General features: G+C 33.8%; 1 protein-coding gene across 3 annotated transcripts in view; it reads right to left on the bottom strand.

Moving 5' to 3' along the window:
* LOC111044649 (cell adhesion molecule 1) overlaps positions 1-15,798 on the bottom strand; it is a 245,470-nt gene that overhangs the window by 196,483 nt on the left and 33,189 nt on the right. Inside the window, exon 1 of one of the 3 annotated variants that reach the window (XM_039437114.1) lies at positions 13,684-14,053. The exons of the other annotated variants lie outside the window; for them this stretch is intronic. The gene's annotated coding sequence lies outside the window, so the exon portion shown is untranslated. Of the gene's footprint in view, positions 1-13,683; positions 14,054-15,798 lie in introns of those variants that run through there. 3 annotated transcript variants of the gene reach the window in all.

Genomic DNA, 15,798 nt, shown 5'->3' on the forward strand with positions numbered 1-15,798 from the left:
CTAGAGAGGAATTGTATGATAATGTATTAGTGTCTAAATGTCTAGACCATATCAATGTTAAATTGCACGATGATTTCTCATTTTCATCTTTTGTTGTTGAAAATAAAATTGCTGATCACTATTGGACAGGTTTGAAAATTAATTCGTATGTTCATATGGAGAATATTGATGATTGTAAAAGTATAATTTTGAATAGTCGAGTAAATTATTTCATTCAAAATGAAAATTGGTGGCCTATATTGGATATCACAGACCCATCTGAGATCTACAATGAGATATTGAATAAATTTACAAGTATATATGATAAAAGTACAATAAAAGTTAAATTCAATAGACGTAAGTCATAAAATCCCTGGTTCAATGATAGTATTAGGAATTTAATAGATAGGAAAGAGTATATTTGGAATAGGTTGAAAAAAGATAAATACATCTTGGAATTAAGAGATCAATTTAAGAAGATTCGAAATGAGGTTACATTCAAGATTCGTAATGAGAAAAGATTGTATTATCATAGGATATTTTCTGATAATTTGAATGACAGCAATAAAACTTGGGAGACAATCAATCAGTTTATAAATAAGAAAAGTAAACCTACTGTTTTAGATTCAATTAAGAGTAGTTTCCAGATTAATGATGAGCATCAAATGTCTAATCTACTAGAAGGGTTTAATTTTTGTTTCAAAGAAAGTGTTGAAAAAATAAATCATGAGATGAATGGAGAGCCATTTGACTTGGCGGCACAATTTGAGGAAGGCAATTATACTATTGGCAATAAAATGAGCATGAATCTGAGAAAAATTAATCAAGAATTATTAATCAAAGCAGTAAATAAGCTTAATTACAAATCTTCTGCAGGCCCTGATAAAATTAGACCGCAGGATATAAAGTCCAACTCATATTATTTGAAATTGATTTTGATGCATTTAATTAAGCGAATTCTTGATATTGGGAATATACCACATTTATTGAAAGTAACTTACCTTAGACCTATTTTTAAAAAAAGGGTTCTCGAAAAAATTTAGAAAGCTATAGGCCAGTAGGCTCAGTATCTGTTATAATGAAAATTTTAGAGCACTACTTATGTATGCAGTTGCAACAATACTTAGACAAACATAATATTTTGAATAATTTACATTTGTTAATAAGAAATCTACTATTGACTTATTAGAAAAAATGACAAATGACATCAATGGTGCACTGAATGATAATAAGTTTGTAATAGCGGTGGCAACAGATTTGAGTAAGGCATTCGACTTGGTGAATTATAAGATCATGCTATCCAAACTAGAATTGATAGGCATTAGTGGAAAATTTCTTAGGATATTTGAGGACTATTTTAGGGATAGGAGATTGCACGTCATTATAGGTAGATCAATTAGTAGTGTTTATAATCAGACATGCGGATTAATTCAAGGTAGTATAATCTCGCCGACACTCTTCAATATTTATGTCAACGATTTGGCTAGTCTAGCATTCAAGGGTAGTATACTACCATATGCAGGGTAGTATACAATATGCAGACGATAATTTACTCTATGTCATGGATAGTGATTTACAAATGGGCTTGAGAAACATGCAGCAGGATCTGAATATGGTAGTGAAATATTTTTACAATAATTCTATCAAGATGAATGCTCAGAAAACTCAAATGATTATAATATTTAAGAACCATAGAATAACTGTAAATGCTTTTAACTTGTTCAATGTGGTATGTCATAAAACAGAATGCTTAAGAGAGAATAGAGTAGTATGCAACTGTCAACGCCTTCCAGTTAATGATAGTATTAAACATCTGGGTATAAACTTTGATTTACATATGAGATTCAAAACACATATTGATATAATGACAAGAATAATGAAGGTGGCGCTTTACAAGTGTTCTAGAATTAGTCATTACTTTCCAGTGAATACCAAAAGAATTATATACTTCTCAATGATACAGAGTATTATTAATTATGGAATAACAGTGTACTCCCTAGCCCCTCAATACGTAAAATTGCCATTGGAGAGGACTATGAGAAGAATTGTTCAAACGTTTTTTAATGGAATTGAAAGAAATCTGCTGGGAATTTTATCATTTGATTTATTAGCCAAGTACCATAACTTGTCAAGGAACTATTTTAAAGAGGAATATAGAGTATTAAATGAAATTGTTTATGGGCTGCGACAAAGAAATTACAGAACGCAGAGATATAATAATGTTTATGGGAAAAACTTACCTAATAATAGAATACCCGTTTATTGAACTCTCTCCCCATAGAATTAAGAAATTTGGAAAGGAAAGGCGAAGCTAAAAAGAAATTAAAGGCATATTTTATGAGAATTAATAATGAATAGGAAAAATAGCTAGCATAACTTTAGATTATTCTGATTGAAATTATTAAATGACTTACCCGTTGTAAATGTTAATGAGGTTAGAATACTTGATTCAATGTTATAATAAGTTGGCTATGGTTCAAAACGCATTTAAAGCTAGAAGTTTACTTCCAGATTATTATAAATCATTTTCATGCTACCAATTATATAAATAACTTCCATATTATTTATAAACACTGAATTGAACCTGGTATAAGTAGATTTGTTTGTTAGATAATAAAGTCATATTCAACAAGATTAAATAGAAACACATAAAAATACGATGTATAATTTGAGCAATTAAGGGTTCAAAATTGAAAATAGTAGAAAAAAGATGTTTTTTGTTGAGTTTATTTCTTGTAATGTTTATACTCTGATGAAAGAAAGGTTATAATAATTATTATTATGAAAAAAATCAAAATGAGTTTTAGCAAGAGTAACTAGATAAATCTTGGTTGTAACCTGTGTGTATTAATTTGTGGCTGAGACGAAGAAAATCAAGTTGGCAGCAAATGCCTTCTGTATGGATATTTGTGATCAGAATACTGTGACAAAGTGGGATGCTACAAAAGTGTACCGACAATCTGTACTGAACTGTTTTCGAACTTCTTTTGTTGACTTTGTGTTCATTGGAAATGTCAAATTGTTTTAAAATAATTATTGTCTGTAAATTTTCTAACTGTATACCTCTCAAATAGCTAAATAGCTAGAGAGGTTATTATATATGTACTTGGTGAAATGTAATATTGTGAAAATTGAAATAAATAAATAAATTGAATTATTAAAGCAGCTTCATTGTAGGGGGGGGGGAATTTTCATTGCTGCAAGAAGTGTCAACTCAACTAAGGGGATTAAGATGCGCACTTTTGCTATGTTTACCTACCAACCAGTCCAAATTCAGCTGCAAAGTCAAAAATTGTTTCATAGGCAACCCCTTCAAATGTCATTGTCAAAAGATCAATTGTTGCAGCAATAAAAATTTCAACCCTTACATTGAAGCTGCTATTACAATGGAAGGAAAACTGAGAATAATGAGATAATACATCATTTCGAAGAGAATTATATGCTCTACAAAACTGAGATAATCATTTTACGATGCATTGTTGGACAGTTATAAGCCCTGATAGAGCAAAACATTGGATAAAAACCTGTCACTTTAACAACTACACACCTTCAAGATCGAATATCTCGGGAACTGTCGGAAATTTCACAAAATTCCACTGAACGAGAAGTATAGAGAAATTATCAAGCTTCATTTATGAACAGTTAGTTATTTCGGTTGAACGTATTGTTTTCAAGATATGAGCGTGGGAGCAAAACACTAAAAAATGCAACTTTTAAACCACCCTCGTCCCCTTAGCACATGAGTTAGGAATGGTGACTTTTGATATGTTCTTCTCGTAACTAGTCTTAACAAAGCTGCAAAGTAAAAATTGTGTTAATTAAAACATTCCCTCCGAATTCCTTTGTCAATTGGTCTACTGTTGCAGAAATGGAGATTTCACAATCAACACTGAGGATGCTGCAAAAGGTGTAGGAAAATTCTTTAAAGTGCAAAATCATACATCAAATTGAATAGAATTCGAAAATAATATTCAAATAATGATTTGAATAATCAAATTATATAAGCTTCAGTTTCATACATAACAGTTCTGTCCGTAAGATACATAGTTCTCGAGTTATATGCGAGAAACCAAAAAATGGTACCTTTGAACCACCCCTACCTCCTTAGCATGAGGGGTAGGGATGGGGACTTTTGATATGTTCACCTCCTTACTTCCCTGAAAAGAACTGCGGGGTCAAAAATTGTCTTCCCAAGTTTTCCCTCTATAACCTTTCTTTGACTGGACTATACCGACAAAATACATGTTTTTTTATTATTAATAACATGATAATGTATTGTTATATTCATAAGAACAGTACTTTATGTTGTATTGTGTTTTTGTTTTCTGACTAGTAGTTCTGTAGACAGTAGATTAGTATCATCTGTCTAGTAGTATCACGCTGTTTTCTCATCCTCAAGTATCTGGTGTCACCTGTTCACCGGCTTCTCCAGACATCTGTGTAATTCACATGCAATGAATTCACTTGTCAGCTGATTGATTATGAATCAATACTTATCGCAGTCTGATTAATCCTATCTTCAGAGTAGATGATATACTGTATATAGCGATATCGGAGTATGGAGGAAATTCCGTTTCCTTTCACATAACTCTTTAAATGCAAACTTTCAAAAAAACCTTGTGTATACATCGACGCGCAGTTAAAAAGAAATATTCCTGCCAAATCAGCAGTTCTATCAGCGCGTTTGGCCTTGAATGCGTTAAATACATACAGACTAAAGTTAAAACATAGACCTCACTACGTTTGGTCAGTTAAATGGAGAATGCAAAGATTGTATTTTTAATAATGATATAAAGTTACTTGTGAGTATATCACAGATAATTCAATGGATCCTTGGATATAATTAATTTTCTGAGCTTCATGTATTTATTGATCACTCAATTGTCCTAGAAATTCATAGATCGACTTCTATGAATAAGCTGTCTATTGTTAACCTAAATAGGCTAACATTTTTGTATCTTCTATCACAACTAAATTTGAACGTAGAATTGATCCAGGAAACCAGGATTTTTTTCTGTAAATTCAGAGATTTTCTGGGAGAAAATGAGTAAATTTATGATTTTTTACTGTGGAGCTATAATAAAGATTTTCTACTTTAGAAATTGTCCACTAGCTGCTCTACAGATCGCCTCTAATACTGTGAATGATTTGCCAGTAAATTTAATAGCAAGTGAATAATCTATAGTCTAGATGGATAGATAGATAGATAGATAACTAGATGATAAATCTAAGATGATACTATATTAATTTCAACACAGCACAATCTGTACAGTATAATAATAGAAAGACTACAATTAGTTCTTCTATGGTATAAAAACAGACAGGCTTAGTAAAACCTGTGGCCAGAAAAAACTTCTTTACTGAAGTATAAAATAGTTTATTCTATGCTGTGATCTATTGTACTATATTTCTTGTGTGTTGCGGGTTGCATACTTGTCGCCCGACGAAGCCAAAAATAGTACAGTCTTCCAGGCGAAACGGTCATTAGATCGAAACTCGGTCTAAAACCTCCTGTCTAGAAAGCAAAAATCGACGAGCTTATGGTAAAATAACACAACCTGTCTACATCTACCTACCTTACCGCTAGTGAAAGTGAAGAGCAAGCTAATTAATGCCGTAGTACACAGCTTCTGCATTATTGATGTCAACAGGAAGCAAACTCGGCCTTGCTTAGAATGCGCGTTTGCAGTCTTCATTATCGCGTTTGCTTCTACTTTCTCCTACAGTGAGAGCCACTTTCAACAGTCAGTATTCCCTATATGAATTACATCAACCCATCTCATTCGACCAATGCTGACCATTCATAGTGAATTCAACTGACCTAGGCGGGGATTTACAGTCCAACCCGTCTTTCTCCAACTCTCGTGGTTGGCTCATGTGTGCGTGCGTGCGTGTGTGAGTGGGCGAACGGTCATTAGCGACTCGAATGTATTTTGGATTGAGATGAGGTTCACTTCGAGCTGTCAGCCTCGGTTGGATAGGAAGCATTGATTTTATTAATAGGGAATGCTGAAAGTTTTAAGTGAATCTCACCATAGTAGTGATTCATCTGTAGATTGTAGCGACTCTGTTTTGGTTGCTAATGCTCAGGTGAAGTTTGTTTTTGAGTCACATTTCCTGGTACGTTTTTAATCAATTTGCGATTCCAATTACTGTTCGCTAGATGAAGTATCCACAGTATAGATGATAGACCAATATTCTATTTCCTCATTTCTCATTCATTCCTATCCGATGAGTCAAAGATATTTTACCTTCTGAAGAAGAAACTTGATGAATTTCTTTTCTTGTTTAGAAAAAAGCAAAGACCTTATCACAAACGACGTCTGTCCACAACCATATTAACGATTGTTGATGACAACAATTACGCCAGAATTGTTATTGATTGAGAACGTGATGTTTCCAATCAACAAACTTCGGAGAGACCTTGAATTAGAGTGTGCGACATTTGTTTCAATGTGTTTGAATCACGCAAAGATGAAAGAGAATAAATGATTGAATTTTCTATGGTCAAATAATTCCACAATATCGTTGATTGGAAAACAGTGATAGGATCTTTTTTTTATTGCGAAAGGATCTCAATAACCCGGCCTGCCTGCAACGCAAAATAACGCTGTAAGCAACAGCTGTCTTGTCTAAACTATATTTTTCCAGTAAACAGCGTAACGTCTGATATTAAAATAGACAACATACAAAATACATCCCAGAAAATAGTTTATCACAAGGGCTCTGAACAAACTGATTGTAATTTGATCCAGTGTAATATTCACAGTGACTGTCATTGGTTTTTCTCAAGTCTTCCAATCATATTCTAATATTATAACTTGGTAAAATTAGTAGAGAAAAAAAATCGTAGGTTTCGTATGATAACAAATAACGATGGATGATGTTAATAGAAGAAGAATTCATTTATTCATTTAAATATTACAAATCATAATATGACTGGTCGAGAGCAACATGCCTAGCCTAAAACTGCTCTGCTCCTCAATTCCATAAATAGTAAAATTGCCAAAAGATAGGTTATATTTCCACTTCCAAGAGTTAGATTTTATATCCAAAATGAAAAAAGCTATAAATTTTAAATTAGGAAGGATGAAGCACTGTTTAGAAACAGATATATCACTTATTATGAATTTACCATGATGATATGACTTATTCTGACATCAATTTGTTAGGCTCATACCCTAGTTCTCGAAAACAAGAAACAAAACTCGAAAAAAAATTGAAGCTGATAAAAAAAATTGTAACAATCAAAAAGAAAAAGAGGAGTATTACTTTCATTGCTGTATCTCTTTTTTATTCCTTGAAGACACCTCCCAATATCAAATAAAAACAATTTTTGAATGGAAAATGTATTTCTTTGGCGTACTGCGAATTTGAATAGGATAAGTGTTGAGGGAGAGTACCTTCTAGAAATTGGCAAGAACTCAGCAGCGGTTACACAGCAATTAATTAAGGCAAAGGCCACCAGAGCCGGCTGTCTCTTATAAAGATAAATATTTATTTAGGTATGGCACATAATGGAATCCAATTAGTCGGTATTATCCTTACAATTCGGAAGAATAATACTGGAGAGCCCGAAATTATAATATTCTTTTGCCGGGTAACGAGCGTGGAGCGGCAAGAAAGGTAGAGAGAAGGAAGAAATGGAATGAGAATTGGTGGTGGAGGGAAAGGAAAGAGGATAGAGCACAGAAAGAGAGAGAACGAGAGAGAAAAGACTATTTGATTCGTTTGTCCGATTGTAGAGTACGGATGAAGACCTCCTCTCAAAACGTACTTAGTCGACCCATTTTTTGGAGGGAAAATGAAAGATGAGAGTCGAATCGTCTCTTTTGAAGAACAAAGACACCCTTTCCTCCCCCCACTCAAGACCCTCCCTTATAACCCCTCCACTGCTTCTCAGTGGCATTGCAATTCCATTCAGCAAAAAATACCCTTTCAACATGCAGCTGATACTGTAACAACTATGAAGCAAGAGGTGGATTTTAATATTCATATAGTTCGCAAGAAATCGGACGAGAATAGCTTCTAAGGATAAGCACGAGTCTGAGAGAAGATTGGAACGAATTCGTGGAATTCACACGAGTACCTATTTTTCCACACGAGGGGCCTTTTTAGCTCCACAGCAACATTATTTGAAAGCTACGACACTAGGGAAGCTATATAGAAAGTTGACAATCCACTTCAACATCCACTTATCAAACAAAATCCCTATTCAATCCATAATTGGTATGGTTTGTAACCCTTATCATTACTCTATCCCCTTAAAGCTCCTAAATAAATAATTAGAGATTTCTTACAGTATGTTAGAGGTGAATGGAAACCATACTTGGTTGTATATTAGCTTATTAGCTTGAAAACTCTCCCAGATGGTTACGAACCGACTTGAAAATGTGCAGCAATTCATATATTATTGCCCTCATATTGAATCATCCACGGACAAGGCTTCAGCTCATGTGAGTGACGACCTCTCAAAACATTAATGAAGATTTGTTAGTAGAGTAGTCTTCTCGGAAGAGTGAGCTATTCAGGAGAGAATAAAATATTTATACCTCATCTAGTAGTTACGTTCTTCACGTACTTCAAGTTCACAGTTAATATTAGTATATAATTATTATTTGACGAAAATCCTAAATAAATGCTGTAAATCACCCCGAAGACTTCTGCTACAGCAGACATTGACAACAGGGTTAACAACTAGATGGTACCTCCCAAATTACCGGGTTCGATTCCCGGGCTGGCAACTAATTTTTGGATAGTAGTTCTCATCGAATTTCCATCTAGCTGTTAACCCTGTTGTCAATGTCTGCAGTAGCAGAAGTCTTCGGGGTGATTTACAGCAATTATTTAGGATTTTCGTCAAATAATAATTATATATTAATTAGCATTTGAATAAATGCATTCTCTATTTAATTCTCCAACAATATTAGTGTATTCATTCCTTGGAGCCTGGATCTTAATTCCAGTACACCGACCAAAGATGAGTGAGATCCAAGATGCCATGGCCAAGTTATTCAAAGGGTTGAATGTAGTGGGAGTTACAGAATGATCAATGATTTTTATCAATATCAAATGAAATTATTGTTTTTCAAGTATTTGCTACTTCCAATCCTCCAATCCATCAATATTCTGATCTATATCACTTCTCATGAATTAATCAAAGTTCATACGGTTACCGTCATTCAACGCTACTGATGTTCACGGAGTGAAAATTCCCTATCTCATTGTTGAACAGCGACTGAAAAATCACTTTAAAAGCCATCCAACTGATTTTTAACCTCACGCACTTGGAGTCGTCGCCGCAACTCAGCGCACTTCTGATTTAATGCACAAGTCCTGTTCCTTATATGGAAAAGTCGACTCGGCGAAGATGGAGCGTCTGAAAACTACGTGAATTAACGACTTTTAGAGACGGAAAAGTTGCTGCGAAAAAAGAACACACCACGTAAAAGTTGAGCCAACTGAAGTTCAGTTGTGAGGGGACCCTCACAGTTTGTATTTTATGTGAAGTCACTCACGCGTGTATGTTGAAGAATGCTCCAAGGTCAATCTAATGCGGTGAAAAAGTTCAAAAAGACGGCAGCGGAGAAGCTAAAACGTGAAAGAAAATACGAAAGGAAAATCAACCAAGAAGTGATGAATTATACGCACGAATTTTCTTCGAATGCGACGAAAATTCGTGTGTGCAACAAGGAAAATTGTCGTTCTCAGAAAACTTTCAAAAAGATGTTTTTCATTACAGTCGCACGAAATCTATTCATCGAACTAAAGAAGCTTTGCCGAGTATTGGAGCCAGTAAAAGCTCCAAAGAACTTCATCTAGGAGAACTTGAAAGTACAACGTTCTTATCGTTCCTTTTGGAAATGATCGTCTGAATTGATTTCACTGACGCTTTCAACAAAAGTTTCAAGATAACTGGCATCATGGACAGACTTTCCTTGAGAAAAAAGCGACTTCTCGATTGCAGTTGCCTTCTCTCATACAGTCTTTTTTCGCTATGCATACTTTGAAGTTTGCACTATATCAGACATTATCATAGGAGTAGAAAATCATTGGAGAATGATGATGGGGTACTCAGCTTTGTGAAATTCAAACACAGAGATATCCCAACTTATCATATCATTGAATAGTGAAGATCATTTGGAAGTGTTGGTTATAGTTTAACAAGCATCGTTTGAGATTCCAAAAGTCTTCAGAAAGAACGCAGTTGTCTCTGAAAGAGTTGAATTGGAGTCTGTCAAGATTTTTAACATGTGATGTTATGATAGCAGAACAGCTATTGGCAGTCAACAGGGTTCTAAAACATGAAATGAAAATTCGATTGAAAGAGCGGAGAGAAAAATCTGGTGAAAAGAATTGGATGAGATCCAGATAGTGAAAATCACACTCAAGCAGTGATTACCTTCTAGCTTGTTAGCGTGTTTTATCTTCACAATGAATATAATATTTCAATTGACAGAAGATACAACTCATAAAATAGAAAACATGAGGTTTGATAAATAAATAAATAAATAGAAAAATAAACGGATTGGAGAGAAATGTGAGGATCTCTCAGTTATCTCTCTGATATCCCATCAGTTCATTCTCATACAATGAATATGATATCACTTATCGTAATTCTCATAGAAATTATAGATATTTGAGAAAGAAAATATAAGTTGAATTTTCATATTCAGCCTACTCGTGAACCTTTTTTTCTACACTTTGAATAGAAAATATGCATGTATTAGGAGAATTCATGACTCTTCATTCACTTATTTCTAACACTGATGACACAAGAATATTGTATGGAAACGAATACCCTTATCAATATTATTATTCTCAGTTTCTCAGTAATGTCAAAAGCATCGGTGAACCATATAACCCCATAGCTTGAAGGAATGCATAAAACTTCATTCTGAGATCAATGATGTAGCAACCATCCAATTATAATAAATGCTAAGTATGTTCCAGAGCGTCTTTTATTCAACTAGAAAACATATTCTATTCATCATGTTAGTACATAATAACATCATGTTATCACAGTAAGGTTTCCTCATGATAACTTACTATTATCATTATCCATTTTTTTAATTTCTCTATCGCTCTTGGGGGGAAATCCACTGATTAAACGAGGAAAATCTAATGCATCTCGTCATTATTACTGTAATGATCTGTGCTTGACAGCACTATTTAGTAATTATCAACAGAAGGCTAATTCCGTTTTTCCATGAAATTCTTCTGTAGATGCTACATCAACACTCATCGATTTTCATTCAATAAATATATCATACATTATTGGTTTATTGTTTGAGATAAACTTATATTTTCAGAATAATTCATTTGAATTCAGTTTCAATTATTCCTGATAATGGCAACCTAATTAATGATATTACATCAAGCTGGGACGAGATTTTCAACAGATTCATTATCCAATTTCCTCTAAGTTTTCCTTGATTAAAAACTCATTATTCGAAATGAACAGATTATTATCATTCACATTATTCCTCTTATTGTATGAAACTCCCTTAAAAAAGCCTGATTCCTATATTTGATAAATTACATCAATTTGATATAATCTTTGAATTTGTTACCGAGTTCTCATGTTCCACTATTCAATAATAATGATTATTTCTCTAGAACAAATATTTTTCTGAATATTTCGCAGGCAATACAAGAATGATTATTCTTCACTCTCAGCTGACATATTGTTTCCATTGAAGATGATCATTGAAGAATTAAACCAATTTGTACATTGAGTATACATTAACTGGTTTATAAAAAGTTCTTGTTTGAACTCTAGGTATATTGAGACTATGGCAAGAACTCTGAACATACAGAATCTCATCCACCTTCACTCATGCTTTTTCATTTTCTCGAATTCTGTCCAGTAGATTGAACGAGTAAGGAGAAAACATAAATTTAATTTGATCAAGTTATTCTGTACAAATATAGTTGTAGAACAATACCCTCACATTAATGAACATTTATCTCAGACCCATCATTTCTATCACAAAATCTATTCCATAATAATCATAATCTCATGTACCAGCTTTTAGCTGTGTCACCATTTACACAAATGATCCGTTCAACTCCTCATCGGAATATGTTTAAGCTTGATTACATTAGCGACATGATAAATTTGATTCGAAAATCGGGTAATTTATGAACGAGATGTCTTTTCGTTTATGTACAATGCCTACATTGCCGTTAAATGTGGGCTACATGTTCGTAAATGTGGATGGAGACTGTTTATTGTGAAAATAATTGTGATAAATTCTTGTTCCCAAGTATCGCATATAAATAAATATGTGTTTTATTCTTCCCATCGCTTTTCTATATTTTCCCTACCTATCATTCAATACCCTTCAAATCAAAAATCTATATCGAAATCAAATTATGACAATATAGGGATTTTAATGAAATTTTGAAGGCGAATATGTGAAATATTCATTACATGACTTGGAGAATCACTTATTTAAATTTGTGAACACATTTTCAGTAATATTATTGAAATATTGTTTCCTGAGAATCTAAGAATCAGCTATGAATAATGACTGATTCTCACCATAATAGATCCATATATTAATTTGCATTGCTCCAATCCCGAATATCTTCTCACAAATCATTATTATATAATATTAGTTATTCATAATTCAATGATAAAAATATAATTTTGTCTTTTACAGGTGAAAAATTGATAATAAATTTCAAAATAAATGAAAAATGAAATCAAGAATATGTTTCTTGTCTCCATGTGTTAATTATTGTGGCTCAAACTCCGAAGAAACTTGGTTAATTTAATCAACATTGAACTCATTGTAGATTTGGATGGAAACTTCATGTGGAGAAGCCCTGATACAAATTGCGAGAGTGAGTGAATTATTTTTCAATCTAATGCTGGTCCCACCACCCACCAACGCACATTCTCATCGAAATCGAATTTTAATTGCATTTCTTCGTCCTATACAGAGCAATTCATTGGATTATCATGTTTTTTCGACATGAAAGGCAATACCGAGCCGAATTTTTTTCATAGTATGGGATTGATACTTGTGGGAGATTCCTTCAGCAAGTACATAACTCTTATTCATGATTAAAAAAATAAGTAGGACTATAATTTTTTATGTATGGATAAATTTTTGGCCTGAATAAACAAATATACAGTATTTGAAATGAAGTATTCATAGTCTACTTCAAGGATTATCAGATTTATAATCAAATCTCCGAAACAACTATCTGGACATTCTATCACTATTGTCACTAAAGACTTGATACCTTTCTATTCTATATAAGGGTTTGAAGTAGTTTTGGGTGAAAGTCTGTTGTTCTTACCCGAATTTTGTGTATTGTCCAAGACTAAATAAATAATAATTGAGCTGTCTGGTTTGGCAAAGTCTGTTTGGCAAAAAGTCTCAAGAATCGTCAAATAGGAATTTTTTTAAAGAATCCTGAAATATTGTTCCTTTGAAAATACTACTGGAAAATTTCTTTGAATATTTTGATTGCAGCTTCATTCTTCTTGCTTGCTTATTATTAAATCCTACTTGAACTCTTTCAATCATGGAACTCTGAATTGATTTAAATCAACATTTCTCAATCAATGTACAAAGAAACGTTACAATATGAAAAACAACAATCAAATTCCTCATATTTTGACTCCCAAAAAACATTTTTTTTCTTGATAAAATAGCTAACTAACTCAATTACTTCATGATAACTAACCTGCTAAGAAGTTGTTCACAAGCTAGCTGCTACAGTATGTAGGATCGCTTCTGAGCTAGTTTACAGCTCAATTCTCAAGGGAACAGTTCATCAATCTCTAAATTATTACAACTACACTGGTTGAACTTAACTGGAACCAAACTCTAGAGTATCTTCAAGGACTAAAACAAGAGTCAAACAGCAGTCTCCTCAATCATTCAACCGTTGACTATTGCTATCTGCATTGTATGCTGAGAGGAAACAAGATGTAACATGTTCTGCGAGAAATACGCGTGCCGGGAATAGAGCTGCGAGAAACACGGAGCAATACAACCTCTCTCCACGACGGTTGGAGCACGACTGAACTAGAGAGCCCGTCACGGCATGACATCTCAGGCTTGGCGCATGTAGCGACTTGCTCGCGATTAGTTTCCCTCTCCACTTTTCATCCCTCACACTCTCTCACACTCGTATATGTACGCACTCACCCACCCACTCACTCGCGTACAGTCAATCTGTCATATAAAAACTCGGGGCTTGGCAATTTAATTCGTGCCTTTATCAAATTTGTTGCACACTGCCTGCTTTTTTCTGCGCCTACGTGTGCAATGTGTAGCGGTCTTTTTCAGCCTGTTTACCAACGCAACTTCTTGGTTCAATTGGCTTTTGGCACCCGGATTTAGACTCATCTGCAACACCTTGAGTTAGTTTTTCTGGTGTTTGTTTCATGAGTGCAAATGTGCGTGAGTTCAAAACAGGCTAGCCAGGAATAATGTACTTCAGAAAGTACTCACAGTTGATCTGCAATCAGTATACAATGAATTAATTCCGCTTAAAATGGGAATATGTGGAATGAATACTGAAAATGAATGAGAGTCATATCAATTTTTGAAGATGTTGATGATAAATAATAGGTCTCTGAAGATTAACTACTGAAAAAACGATTTTCAAACTTGTACATTCTTAAACGAATGTCAATTTGTAATTCATCAAAAATCAAGCTCTAATTCTTTTTGCAATCCTGAATGTGATTTACAGTGTTTGTTTCATTATTTCTAACATTTTCTGGAGAAGTTAAGTAGGTAGAGAGGACAGTGAGGACAGAACAATACCAGTATGAAACTTTTGGATGAGGGTGATAGCTGATAATACACTCAAAGCAATCTTTGGAAAAGTTTCCAAGTATTCATTTGATTCTCAGTCATTATTAGTCATTATCAAGGACCTTATGATGAGCAGAATGTAACAGAGAACATTCTTTTTCCCATTTGAGTTTGGATATGATACTGAATAGTCCAGTCAACGAAAGATTATAGAGGGAAAAGTTTGGAACACAATTTTCAACTCCACAGCTCTGTTGAGACTAGTTTCGAGGTGAGCATATAAAAATCCCAACCCCTACATCATGTGCTGAAAGGATGAGGGTGGTTTGAAAGTTGTATTTTTCACTCATTACTTACATGCTTATATCTTGGAAACATTGTGTTCTATCGACATAATCAAATTAATCGACGTAAAAATTAAACTTTGTAAATTACCTACAAGTTTTGTTTGGTAGAGGACATAAATATTTCGAAAAGTATCGGATTTATCGGAAACCTCCAAACTAGTCTCAACAAAGCTGCAAAGTCGAAAATTGAGTTCCAAACATTCCCTCCAAATTTCATTGTCAATCGATCTATTCTTGCTGAACAGAAAATTTCACTCTAAAATTTCACGTAGGGAAATGCGTAAAATAGTGTAAATATACATCAAATTGAAGATAATTAGATGCTCTATCAGCCCATAGTCAGCACGGATTTTTTTCATCAATCGTTCGAAAATTATAAGGCCGAAAAGATGAAAAAAATGGATGCAGAAGTGTTTTTTCAAGAAATGTCTCACCTTCAAAAGCGGATATCTCAGAGACCATGCGAAAAATGAAACATGGTACTTTCAAGGGGTGGGGGTGGCCCCTTTAGCACAGTGAGTAGGGATGAGGATTTTTTATATGTTAATCCTCTCACTATCCTTAAAAGAGCTGTGGAGTTGAAAATTGTGTTCCAAACTTTTCCCTCTATACCTTTATTTGAGCATTCACTGCCTAGACTTAGTACTTACCAGAAACTTTTTAATAGATTCTCTATAAGTCCAGAG

The sequence above is a fragment of the Nilaparvata lugens genome, chromosome 10 (genome assembly GCF_014356525.2).
Source record: "Nilaparvata lugens isolate BPH chromosome 10, ASM1435652v1, whole genome shotgun sequence".
NCBI lineage: Eukaryota > Metazoa > Arthropoda > Insecta > Hemiptera > Delphacidae > Nilaparvata > Nilaparvata lugens.